Source organism: Dendrobates tinctorius, unplaced genomic scaffold, assembly GCF_039654945.1.
Source record: "Dendrobates tinctorius isolate UK_male_01 unplaced genomic scaffold, ASM3965494v1 ptg000039l, whole genome shotgun sequence".
Classification (NCBI taxonomy): domain Eukaryota; kingdom Metazoa; phylum Chordata; class Amphibia; order Anura; family Dendrobatidae; genus Dendrobates; species Dendrobates tinctorius.
Window position 1 is genome coordinate 37558016 of NW_027361707.1, and position 13460 is coordinate 37571475.

General features: G+C 44.6%; 1 pseudogene; it reads left to right on the forward strand.

Moving 5' to 3' along the window:
* Window positions 1-10841: 10841 nt before the first annotated feature.
* The window catches only part of LOC141088382 (cytosol aminopeptidase-like), a 37017-nt pseudogene continuing 34398 nt past the window's right edge, over window positions 10842-13460 (forward strand).

The following is a 13460-nucleotide window of genomic DNA, read 5'->3' on the forward strand; positions in this document are numbered from 1 at the left end:
ATTGTTCTCCTATGGTATCTATATTTCATGGATCCCAATTGTGTTGACCATGGGCCCATACTGAATCCCTATTTCTCTAATTTGTACAGGACTTTTTATGTTTTCCTTGAATGACTTTATAGCATCCAGGAACCTAGAGATAAATAGCGACTGTGTTATACTGACAACCTCTAACAATACTTCCTTACCTATGTCTTGTAGATCACTCTGATAAGAGCAACCATCTGGTCTCAGAGAATGAGGAGGGCAAAAGTAAGAATGAGGAGAATATTTTCTTCCTAAAAATAACATCTTCTGAAAGTCTTTCTAAAGTAAGTATGTGATCAGTAAATCCAAAATATATAAAAAAAACCTATAAAATAAAGGACCTCTAAGAGTGAAAAAAAATATTTAATATCTTTTTGTTATCCACATTTAGCACTCTACCACCACTAACGGGACGAAGAACGATGAGGATCCCAAGTCCCCTCCTGAGAGTAACGGGACGATGAGCAATGAGGATCCCAAGTCCCCTCCAGAGTGTAAAGGGACGATGAGCGATGAGGATCCCAAGTCCCCTCCAGAGTGTAACGGGACGATGAGCGATGAGGATCCCAAGTCCCCTCCAGAGAGTAACGGGACGATGAACGATGAGGATCCCAAGTCCCCTCCAGAGAGTAACGGGACGATGAACGATGAGGATCCCAAGTCTCCTCCAGAGAGTAATGGGACGATGAATGATGAGGATCCCAAGTCCCCTCCAGAGATTAACGGGACGATGAATGATGAGGATCCCAAATCCCCTCCAGAGTGTACCCCAACATCCAACACAGACAGCTCAGAAATGTGAGTAGATTATGGGGTCATTACTGGGAGCTCCGCGCAGATATATGTGCACAACACCAAATATAGGACAGAAATACCATAATCTCACATGCAGCATCCACAGCCCCATGTTTAGCGGTCATTGTGCTTTTGCCCTTACAAAGTGCTTGTGATAACAGCCCATCATTATTGCAGCCGGTCATGCATTTTTCGTGCTGCCCCCCACACTGTAGGAGAGATGTAGTATTACATGTCAGACATTCTTGGTAGCTGTTTTCCTCTCTGCTCTATAAAAGTTAGTTTTGAGCTTTAGACCTTCCCCACTATGACAGTCATATGTCCTACTAGGCCTTATAGTCGGTGTTCTTATAGTGAGACAACCCCTTATACTGGGTTTACCTGTGATTTACGTGCTTTTCTTCTTCCAAACAGGCAGAAAGAATCTGTCCCCGAACCTGATAGAGACAACGTTACTACCATCTTGCCATCCTCGTCCACACTGTCAGGTATGTCCATGTCTGCAGCACCAACAATGGGAATGTTGACTTCAAGGCTCAAATATTTCCAGATGGTTTTTATAGAATACTATAGGTTTCCTATGTCATCCATGTTATGACAAAGCAGATCCTATAAGGACAAATCGTTACTGACTTTTTTTTATTTTCTGATCAGAATTTCCAGCTCAGGAAGAAAGAAAATCTGCAACAAATCTGAGTAATGATACAGAAAAACCAGAAAAGGGGAAAAAGAGACGAGGTAAGTGTGAGAATCAGCTCCATGTTATGTGATGTCAGTGAGAATCATTCGTGGGGAGCAGATGTCATCTGTCAGTGATGGGATTATCACATGTATGATGACTGACAATGACCCCTGACCTCTGTGTGATAATATTCCTCTGCCATCCGGCCCCAGTGACCGCACAGTAGTATCATGTCATATGGAGTCCCATCACTTACAATATATTTACTTCTCTTCTCATAGGTTCCATCTTCGGCCAGACATTAGCATCCTGCCGGCGCGGATTATCCAGGGCTGCTCGCATATTTGCTTGTTGTTACTGTTGCCCTAGAACCATCTAAAGGACAGGAAACCTAAGCATCCAGCGCCCTGAAGACCAGCAGATCCACCATCAGCGCTGGAGTTGTATAGAAGGACCTTCACCAGCTACCTGTGACCACTGACTCTCATCCTTCTATCCTAATTTTCTTCGTTTATTCTTTATTTATGCCAGAAATTATAATTTAACATCTTTGACATTGCAAACCATCATTTACAGCAATGAAATAAAACATCATATTAAATGACTTCTGGATATGGCACGGACCCTCATTTATTAGCACATAACCCAAACTACATAGCCCAGTAATATAAAATATACAACATGGTATTTTTTTGAGCACCTGAATGAGCTCTCCCACTAAATACAGAAAACCTATAAAGACAGATACAGGATCACTAGCCAAGGGGACTGGAAAGATTTTCTTTATTACACAAATATCAAAATCAAATTTAAAAGATTGTCAGACATAAACATACATACAATAACCATACATGAAGCCTCCAAATGTAGAGCTAAAATGGTGCACTCAAAATGTATCCCAATATGAAGGTGAGAATCTAATCTAATAGGTAATTCATATCACATCAATATGATGGTTATATATATATATAGTGGAATAATAATCCTACATATAAACTATCAACCTCTTGATAATTATCAAATCTTATATTGACGAGTATCAATCAATAGAAAAATGTGTGCTGCATATTCCAGGGAAGTGATAAAAACATATTGTGAGGTGCCAAGGGGAGAAGTACTAGAAAACAGGTATATTTCTCCCCGTTTCATTTCATATGTCTCCCTGTACTGATGATGAAGCCAGTTCATTTCACTGTAATCCAGTCCTGGTTTCCTTAGTGATCAGCATGGAAAGGACTGGTAGTTCCCCCTCCACTAATTCAATCCAGGTTTTGGTTTCCTGACTGGTCCAGCTGATATAATCAGGAGGAGCTGGGATCTCTCAGTCTATCTCGTCTGCTGAGCTGGGAGCTGACACAGTAAGATTACATGGACTTCTTTGCTGTTATATAGGTTTATTTTGTAGTTAGCCTGCTATTGTTAGTTAGTGGCCAGACGGCCTTAGATGTTTTATTTCATGTTTGGCATGTTTAACATTGAGTAACAAGTGTGCACAATAAATAAGCCGTGTTCATATCCAGGTGGAACTTGCTAGTCTGCTGAAGTGACTTCATAGCCACACGCTTGTGCCAAAGGAAAGATCCCAGCTGAGCTATCTATTCCCCACAAATGGTGTTTCGAATGCGGGCACTTGTGGCTGCTGGACTGTGACAGCAGAGAAAACGCTGTGTATGTCCTGGCTGAAAGCTTCTGCGCTTTTGAAGAGCCAAGAGTCCAGTAATATGGAGGAACTAGTGAAGCAGTTATTGCAAGCAAATGTGCAACAACAGCAGACTAATACTTGCTTCCAGAAGGCTCTGGAGCAGCAACACCAGATGCAGCAAGAGCAGTTGGAGGCAATAAAACAGGCCTTGGTTCGGCAACCCCGAGATGAGGGAGACCGTGCACAAAGCGCTGCTAGTGCGCAGAAAGCCGTACAGAAGACTTTGCTTAAAATGACCGCAGACAATGATGTGGAAGCATACCTCACCATGTTTGAACGTATTGCAGAACGTGAGCACTTACCACTGGACAGATGGGCTGAGGTAGTTGCTCCATTTCTGAGCGGAGATCCACAAAAGGCCTATTACGATCTGAGTGGAGCGGATGCTATGGACTATATCAAAGGCGAAATCCTGGCAAGGCTGGGAGTAAACACGTATGTACGCGCACAGAGGGTGCATTTATGGAATTTTGTGGAGCATCAGCCAGCCCGCTCACAAATGCATGATCTCATCCATCTAGTAAAAAAATGGCTGCAACCAGAGGCTTTGACGTCCGCACAGATGGTGGAGCGTGTTGTTCTAGACAAGTACCTGCGGTCCTTACCCGCTAAGATCCAGAGGTGGGTTGGACAGGGTGACCCAACTACCGCTGACCAGTTGGTGAATATGGTCGAACACTACAATGCTTCTGAAAGCCTACTCCAAGGGACGTTAGCACCCCACTGGCTCCCCAAGAAATCGCTGGAGAGTCCTGCGAAACCTACTTCATCTTCAAAAGAAGAGAACGTCACAATGAAGGGTAGCAGACCTACAAAGGACTATGGAGGTGGTATGGGCTCACATCAAGCCAGCAGACCTCATCTGGGATCTCCATCGAGGAGACAAGGGCCTATACAATGTTGGCGATGTCGCGGGCTTGGCCATGTAGCAGCTAACTGCCCAATGACTACAGAGCCAATGGACTGTAACACTATGAGGCGTCTTTCGCTATATGTGCAGTCAGTCTGTGTGGCAGAGACCCTTACAGGAAATGAACAACACGTGTGCCACGTCGAGGTTGACTGTTATAGTGTGAATGCCGTCTTGGATTCCGGCAGTCAAGTAACTTTGGTACATGCCAGTTTGGTGGACTCTAACGCCCAAACGAACTTAACCGTGGACATTAGTTGCATCCATGGGGATACCAAGAACTACCCCACTGCCTGGGTTACTCTTGCCACGCCAGTAGGGACCAAAAGACATCAGGCAGCAGTCATAAAGTCTATGGGACACAGTGTAATCCTGGGGAGAGACTTTCCCTTATTTTGGGACTTGTGGAACTTCAAAAGTAGCATGAACCCTCTAGTTGAAGACGGTGCTCCAGAGCTAGCCCCTGAACCATTGCAGCAAGACGACGGAGAACTCATCTCAGAGGAAGTACTAGAATCTGTGGACTCTCCTCTGGCTGTGTATGCAGGCGAGGCAGACCAGCTAGAGGATGTTTTAGAAATGCCTGATCTTGAGGTGGCCCGTGGTAAGTTCGGGACCGCTCAGCACCAGGATCCTACTCTAGCAAGGGCGTGGGAAAACATAAAGGTCTCCGAGGGAAGACCATTGTACCCAGGGGCTCAAAACGAGTTCCCACACGTGGCGGTGCAGCAAGATATGTTGTATCACATAGACAAGGTGCGAGGGGTGGTGGTAGAACAACTAGTAGTACCTAAGTCCTTTCGCCATGTAGTTTTGGAGTTGGCACATAAACATCCCTTGGGAGGACACCTGGCGGTAGAAAAGACAAAACACCGTATTCTGCAACGTTTCTTTTGGCCGGGTCTAGTGGGAGACGTGACCCAGTACTGTCGGTCATGTCCTACGTGTCAATTGACCGCACCTATGTCACATTTTAGAAGCCCCTTAGTGCCCTTACCAATAATAGAGGTTCCCTTCGAGAGGATAGCAATGGATATAGTCGGTCCATTAGTAAAATCTGCCAGGGGTCATCAGTACATTTTGGTAGTATTGGATTACGCCACGTGTTATCCCAAAGCAGTGCCCTTGCGGAATGCCAATGCGAAATCAATTTCAAAGGTGCTGGTTAATATGTTTTCCCACACCGGCATTCCGAAAGAAATACTTACGGATCAAGGGACCCCCTTTATGTCTCGTATACTTAAGGATTTATGTAAACTACTAAAAATCTCCCATTTGCGTACCTCAGTATATCACCCTCAGACTGATGGTTTGGTGGAGCGCTTTAACAAAACCCTAAAGGGAATGTTGAAAAGGGTGGTGGATAAGGACGGGAGAGATTGGGATGCCCTACTACCATACCTCCTGTTCGCTATACGTGAGGTACCCCAATCCTCCACAGGCTTTTCACCTTTTGAGTTGGTTTATGGGAGGTGTCCTAGAGGCCTGTTAGATATTGCCAAGGAGACTTGGGAACAAGAGGTGACTCCTTATCGCAGTGTAATTGAACACATAACACTTATGCAGGACCGAATTGCAGCAGTTATGCCAATAGTTAAAGAGTGTTTAGAGCGCGCACAACATGCCCAAAGCACGGTATACAACTGAGCGGCAAAAACACGAGTCTTTCAACCCGAAGACAGGGTGTTGGTATTGGTGCCTACCGTAGAGAATAAATTTCTTGCGAAATGGCAGGGACCATACCAGGGTGGATTTGATTTAAATCTAACTGATTTAAATCACGATTTAAATCACGATTTAAATCACTAGTCAGTAAGGCTTGATTTAAATCAGTGATTTAAATCAAAGTTTCTACCTAAACTAGTTCTTGCTACTTTAACATGCAAGTAGATGAAGATTTTTAGAATCACTTTTTATATTACTTTTTTCTCCCCAGTTTAATGGGTTAATCATTCATATTTGGACACCACTGTTCTGTTGTACTTGGGAAGGAGAAAAATAATCCTGACCTTAATAACAATTTAAATAGATTTATTCAACTGAAACAATAACAACATTACAGCATAAGTTATTTGCTTAAACAAACATCCATGTGTGTTAACTAATTTGGCTAAACAAAATATATATATATTTTAAGAAACTTAGACTGTCAGCCCAGCCGACACATGAAAAACTTAAATACTACTGTCCCTGCTGTCCTCTGTAGCTCACTTGTCGTCATCTTCATCATCATCTTCTTCTTTGTTCCTATTCATAATCTGGAAAAGAAAAACAAGCTTTCCTGCTTTATTGGGTCCCAACCGATTTCTCAATTTAGAATGAATGAGTCCAAAGGAAGAGAATATTCTTTCAACGCCTGCAGAAGAAGCTACTGCTGTTAAAAGTGAAATCATTACTTGAACAGTCTCTAAATCCAAGCGCTTAAGTGACTTCCACCAGTTTACTGGTGTGACCTTCCTTAAAATATCTTCAGCAAACATATATTTCTTGAATGGTTCCCCCTTAGCTCTGAAGTTTATTATAGTTGGCATTAAAGATGGATGATTGCTGGATACCCATGTCATAGCTAACTCCTCTTCCTCAGCACTTAGGTTTTGACCCTGATATTGGATATTGACAATATTTGCCAAAAAATGAGCTGGAGTCAGTGCTTGTCCCATTCGTTTGTTTACTGCTTGTAATTTAATTCTGTCCATGTGTAGTTCTGTTTTTAAGTGTTCACTCAGTTCCTTCCAAATTTCAACAGCATCCACAATAAAACAGCTATTTTTCTGTATTTTGTTTAAAGCTTGAGAGATGGGTTTCAGGAAGCTCAGCATATGTTCAACATTTCTCTTAAGCCCAATGTTGAGGATTTTGGCCATGACAGTGCCATCTATTTTATCTCGATTTTCATCACAAAGTGTCATCAGAATAGGCCAGTTTTTGATATACTGCTCAAAACAGTCCACCACAGAGTTCCATCTAACATCTTGTGGGAGCGTTAGCTTGGTTCCACCCATCCTTTTCAGAGCTGCTGCAGCAAAATGATTATTACGGAAGTATTTAGCAATTTCAACATTAGCCTTTATTTCTGGAACACTTAAGTCTTTGGCTAAGAGGTGCAGCAAATGAGCACTGCAACCATATGTTATTAGCAGCTTTGTATTCCCTCCCTGCTCTTCTAAATCTCTTCTCATTTTGGATACGTTTGCAGCATTGTCAGTGACCAAACTGCGTACTAGACATTTGAATTTTTGTTCACATGTCGTTATAGCTTTTACTGCCACTTCTTGTAAGTATTCTGCTGTGTGTGCATTTCCTGACTTATCAGTTGTTTGTGCAAGGAAGACTTTACCTTCTTCTGTTGTTATACAAGCACATACAATAGGATCATTGTGGACATTACTCCACCCATCAATACTTAGGTTAACAATTTTACCCTCCAGAGCTGTTGCACATTGCTCCATTTCTCTGTCATGCACTTGATCCAGCAGTTTCCCTGCAACATCAGCTCTGCTGGGTGGACTGTATCCTGGTCTCAGTGACTGAACCATATTAATGAAATGTGGGTTCTCAGTCAGACGGAAAGAAGAGTTCGTTGCATAAATAAACTGGGCAATTTTTTCATCAATCAACTCTTTTTCTAATCTGCTAGTTCTTATCACAAACCTATCTATGGTGGTTCCAGGAGGTAAAGGTTTTGTCTTCCTTTTGGGTGATGGTGATATGTGGCTGTGGGTGTCTGATGATGATGCTGCTAATGAAGCACTATCCTGGATGGATAACTCTGAAACTGTAGAACAGGATGATGGTGATCTTGGAGGTGGATAGTTTCCAGAATCCAGGAATTCCCCTAAACAAAAAAAGTCAATGCTGTTATTTTATTGTTTATACAATTTCTGCTTATTGTACACAACACATCACTGCCCCTGCCCCAAAAGGAATATTTGTTTTTCTTCATAACTGTACCAAATGACAGTAACATGCAGTAATAATAAGAAATATAATTTTTCTCACACATGACAGTTCAGTCTTTAGAAATAGGATTCAATAAAAATGTTTACCAACCTGAAGATCCTGCCTGTTCAGAAGTGTTTCTTTGGTCATCTTCATCACTGCACTTCTCATGATGTTGCCTCATTCGCGCCACCAGGCCTTGCATCTCTTTGTTGCATCGTTTGCATTTTGCACGCATGCCTGCCTTACCGATTAAAATATTCCCAAACTGGGTCTCTTTTACGGCCTGCTGCCATTATAAGGAAAGAATGTAATAAACCTCAGATCGTACACACAAACAGATCCAGACTTGCCTGTCTGTGGCTATGCTGCAGTATTGTGCTCAAAGTTTCACTTTCATTTTCTTGTCTGCTTGCCCTTCCTCCTCCTCACACTTAGATTCACATTCTTCTTGTGTTGTGCAGATCTATTCCACTCCAAACAATCAGAAACATATTGTCTAACTTCTTGGACTTGGCACTGAAGGGGTTAATTCTGTATTCATAGGTTTGTAGAACAATAGGATTAAGGTCTTTTTCTCAACTCTGTTCATGTTGTAACATTTTTGCCGTGAAGAAGAGGCTGGGACCTCTGCGGAGTCAAATTCAGTTTTGAGAACTGCGTAAGTAAAGCGAGCGTCTGTGATAATATAGGAGAGAAACTGCCCACTAATCCTACAGAAACCTCTGGAAGAGCATGGCATTGTGAATGTTACACATATACAGCCTTTATTCTACTGAGTTAAACAACTCAGCTTTATCTCATGATGGAAGAACCTTTGGATGGTAAAATATTTTCCTCAAAAAGCAGTTTATTGAAAAAAATCCGATTTAAATAAAAAAAAAAATCCGATTTTTTTTTTATTTTTTTTAAAAAAACATTGATTTTTATCCACCCTGGGGTTGAGTAACTTATCCCAAGCGGTGACATGAGACTGGCTGAGTAGGGCCGAACCAATAGACTAAAACTAATTCTGTTCAATGTTAATATATTTTTGTTAATTTTATCATTTAATATTGAGCAGAATTAAGTATGTCTGGCTGTTACTGCTATTACATGTTAGGATTGGGATTACTGTAAGGTTTACGCTTATCAGTAACCACTAATCAAAACCATATACATCACTGTTTTCTATAATCATACATATCCGATTCAGCTTTTGTGCCATGATCAATAGCAACCCCCCGACGCTCAGTATGATGTGCCCCTCGCCACCATGCCCAACGCTCAGTATGATGTGCCCCTCGCCACCATGCCCAACGCTCAGTATGATGTGCCCCTCGCCACCATGCCCAACGCTCAGTATGATGTGCCCCTCGCCACCATGCCCAACGCTCAGTATGATGTGCCCCTCGCCACCATGCCCAACGCTCAGTATGATGTGCCCCTCGCCACCATGCCCGACGCTCAGTATGATGTGCCCCTCGCCACCATGCCCGACGCTCAGTATGATGTGCCCCTCGCCACCATGCCCGACGCTCAGTATGATGTGCCCCTCGCCACCATGCCCGACGCTCAGTATGATGTGCCCCTCGCCACCATGCCCGACGCTCAGTATGATGTGCCCCTCGCCACCATGCCCGACGCTCAGTATGATGTGCCCCTCGCCACCATGCCCGACGCTCAGTATGATGTGCCCCTCACCACCATGCCCGACGCTCAGTATGATGTGCCCCTCGCCACCATGCCCGACGCTCAGTATGATGTGCCCCTCGCCACCATGCCCGACGCTCAGTATGATGTGCCCCTCGCCACCATGCCCGACGCTCAGTATGATGTGCCCCTCGCCACGACGCTCAGTATGATGTGCCCCTCGCCACGACGCTCAGTATGATGTGCCCCTCGCCACCATGCCCAACGCTCAGTATGATGTGCCCCTCACCAACACGCTCAGTATGATGTGCCCCTCACCAACACGCTCAGTATGATGTGCCCCTCACCAACACGCTCAGTATGATGTGCCCCTCGCCACCATGCCCGACACGCTCAGTATGATGTGCCCCTCGCCACCATGCCCCTCTCCAACACGCACAGTATGATGTGCCCCTCACAGCTCTCCCCGACGCAGAGCATATGGGACCCCACAGCCCTTCCCCCCACAAGCAGTTTGATGGCCTCACACAGCATGATGGAGCCCTCCCTCCCACAGCATGGGGGATCCCACAAACCTTTTCAACACACAGCGAGAGGGACCCTAAAGCACTGTCCTCCAAACACCGTGTGATGGCTTCCTCATAGTACAGCATGATGGATCCCCCAACCCTCCCCCACACAAAGTATGATGCCTCCCAGACTTCCCTCACTCACAAGTGAATGACTACTCGCCTCGCCTTGTTTCTCCCATGTGCTTTGCTGTAAGTACTGAGGCTCAGTAACAGACATCTAGTAATGTCATCTTGCCCGCTGCACTGTCTCATTCTGACTGGTGGAGGAGGGAGCTGACTCTTGCCTGTTCGACCGTTGTGTTCAGCAGTATCTACACTCTGAGGATGCAGATAGTGTTATACTGTACTTGTGATGCTATGCCATACCAGGCCCCTCACCCCGCCACCCCAAACTCCTGGGCGGTACTCCGCTGATTCCATGCCTTTGGCAGTTCCAGTCCACACGAAACCGCCAAAGGGCTGCATGTGACCCACAGGCCGGCCACAGTTTGTCCTAAGTGAATGTACACTATGGTGGTGTCCTGACCACATTTTATCTCGGCATTTGATGGGTCTGACCTATTTCTACGTACAATTGTACCCATGAGCTGTGAACAGAATTTCACCCCGTCATTAACAGGTCTCTTTCAATGGCAGGATTTCCCCAGTGTGGTGACGGTGGGGTTGGGGAAGCAGTCACCAGGTGTCCACCAGCAGGAGCTCTGGAATGAAAGCAAGGAGAACATTAGGGCTGCGGTATCAGGTAACTTAGTGTGACCGGTCGTGGCTGTGGTTACCGCTGACCTTTGTATTTTTGGCAGTGATTCTCTTAATACTTCAGTAGTGAACTAAAAGGAAAATGTACATCAGCTTATTAGTTAAAGGGAATGGCTAGACTTAGTCTTGTCACATTCTTGACACGTTTTTTTTTTTTTTGGAAGTGCATTGAGCAGCAAGGTGGTGTGCTGGTAAAAGGGGGGGGGAAAAAAAAAAATCTTTTAAATCTTCTGCCTGAGCGAGTGTGAACGAGCAGAGTGTGACCTGAGCGTATGTGCGAACTGTGGTAAGTGTGTGACTTGAGATTCAGTGAAGAGGTGTTTGGAAAACCTATAACAAATACCTGTGTGAGTTGCTGAATTGTAGGTTGCTGAGTGCTTTCTACCTGTCCAATTTTTGGGGGGCTTGGGGGCTTGTTTAACCTATTTTTTTTTTTTTTCTCTCTCTAATCTTTAATCTCTTATTTTACTATCTGTGTTTTTAAGGGTTAACTATATTGAATTTAAATCTTGAGGTGTAACTATATTCACAAGGGGTTAATTAAGGGTGGGAGTTCATACAGTAATTAAGGGTTTATAAGGGGCAGCTGGTTGGGGCTTAACTCCTTTTGGAAGTGCATTGAGCAGCAAGGTGGTGTGCTGGTAAAAGGGGGGAAAAAAAAAAAATTCTTTTAAATCTTCTGCCTGAGCGAGTGTGAACGAGCTGAGTGTGACATGAGCGTAAGTGCGAACTGTGGTAAGTGTGTGACTTGAGATTCAGTGACTTTGGATTCAGGGAGTTTCCAAGGGAGGTATTACTGAATTGCTGTTATATTTTATTAATACTTTTTATTTATTTTTGCTTATCGTATTGTCTTTTGCAATCCCCATTAGGATGTGCTCCACTATTGCCAATGCCATCCAGTGCACGTCTTGCCGCATGTATGAAATCCTTGAACAGCCGGTCGAGGGTGCATACTGCTGTGCGAGATGTGAGCACGTTGTGCATTTGGAAGCCCAGATTCTGGATCTAAATGTGCAGCTGGCAACACTGAGATCCATAGACAATATGGAAAGGAGTCTTCTGCTCACTGAGCAGACGCTCAATGGGATAGATGAGGGGGGATGCTAGGTTGGAGCTGCAGGACAATGAAGCAGCTAGCTGGGTGACAGTTAGAAGGCGGGGTAGAGGGAAGAGCACCAGGGAGGCTAGTCCTGATCTGGCACACCCCAATAAGTTTGCTAAGTTGGCAGATGAGGGGAGTGTTAGTGCAGGAGTAGCACTGCTGCAGCAAGGCATGTCCTCTGAAAGCCGGAGGAGTGTCTGCTCCAGTAAGGGGCGAAATAGGAGAGCAGGGCAGGCCAGACAGGTTCTGGTAGTGGGAGACTCAATTATTAGGGGAACAGATAGGGCAATCTGTCACAAAGACAGGGATCGTCGAACGGTGTGCTGCCTACCTGGCGCTCGAGTCTGACACATCGCTGATCGGGTTGACAGATTACTGGGAGGGGCTAGTGAGGATCCAGCGGTCATGGTGCACATTGGCACAAATGACAAAGTTAGAGGTAGGTGGAAGGTCCTTAAAGATGATTTCAGGGAATTAGGCTGTAAGCTTAAAGCAAGGACCTCCAAGGTGGTATTTTCGGAAATACTCCCTGTACCACGTGCCACACCAGAGAGGCAACAGGAGATTAGGGAGGTTAATAAGTGGCTCAGGAATTGGTGTAGGAAGGAGGGGTTTGGGTTCCTGCAGAACTGGGCCGACTTCTCCGTTGGCTACAGGTTCTATGCTAGGGACGGGCTGCACCTCAATGGGGAGGGTGCAGCTGTGCTGGGGGAGAAAATGGCTAGAAGGTTGGAGGAGTGTTTAAACTAGGGACGGGGGGGGAGGGTATTCCTTTTATAGGAGGGGAAGACAGTGCAGATAGAGACCTGGGCACAAATAATGAAATTGGGGGTGGGGGTGGCATGGGGGGGTGGGGTTAGAACAGTTAATAATTTAAGAGAGAATAGAGGTACATAGAGATACATAAAGTGCATGTATACTAATGCCAGAAGCCTCGCCAACAAGATGGAGGAATTGGAGTTAATGTTGTTGGAGCATAATTATGACATGGTGGGGATATCTGAGACATGGCTGGACGAGAGCCATGACTGGGCGGTTAATGTACAGGGCTATAGTCTGTTCAGAAATGACCGTACTAATAAACGAGGGGGAGGCGTGTGTTTATATGTAAAATCATCCTTAAAACCCATCCTGCGTGATAATATATATGAATCTAATGAAAATGTAGAGTCCCTGTGGGTAGAGATAAGGGGAGGGGGGAAAAATAATAAATTACTGATAGGGGTTTGTTATAAGTCTCCAAAAATAATGGAAGCAACAGAGAATATCCTCATAAAGCAAATAGATGAAGCTGCGACTCAAGGAGAAGTCATTATTATGGAGGACTTCAACTACCCTGA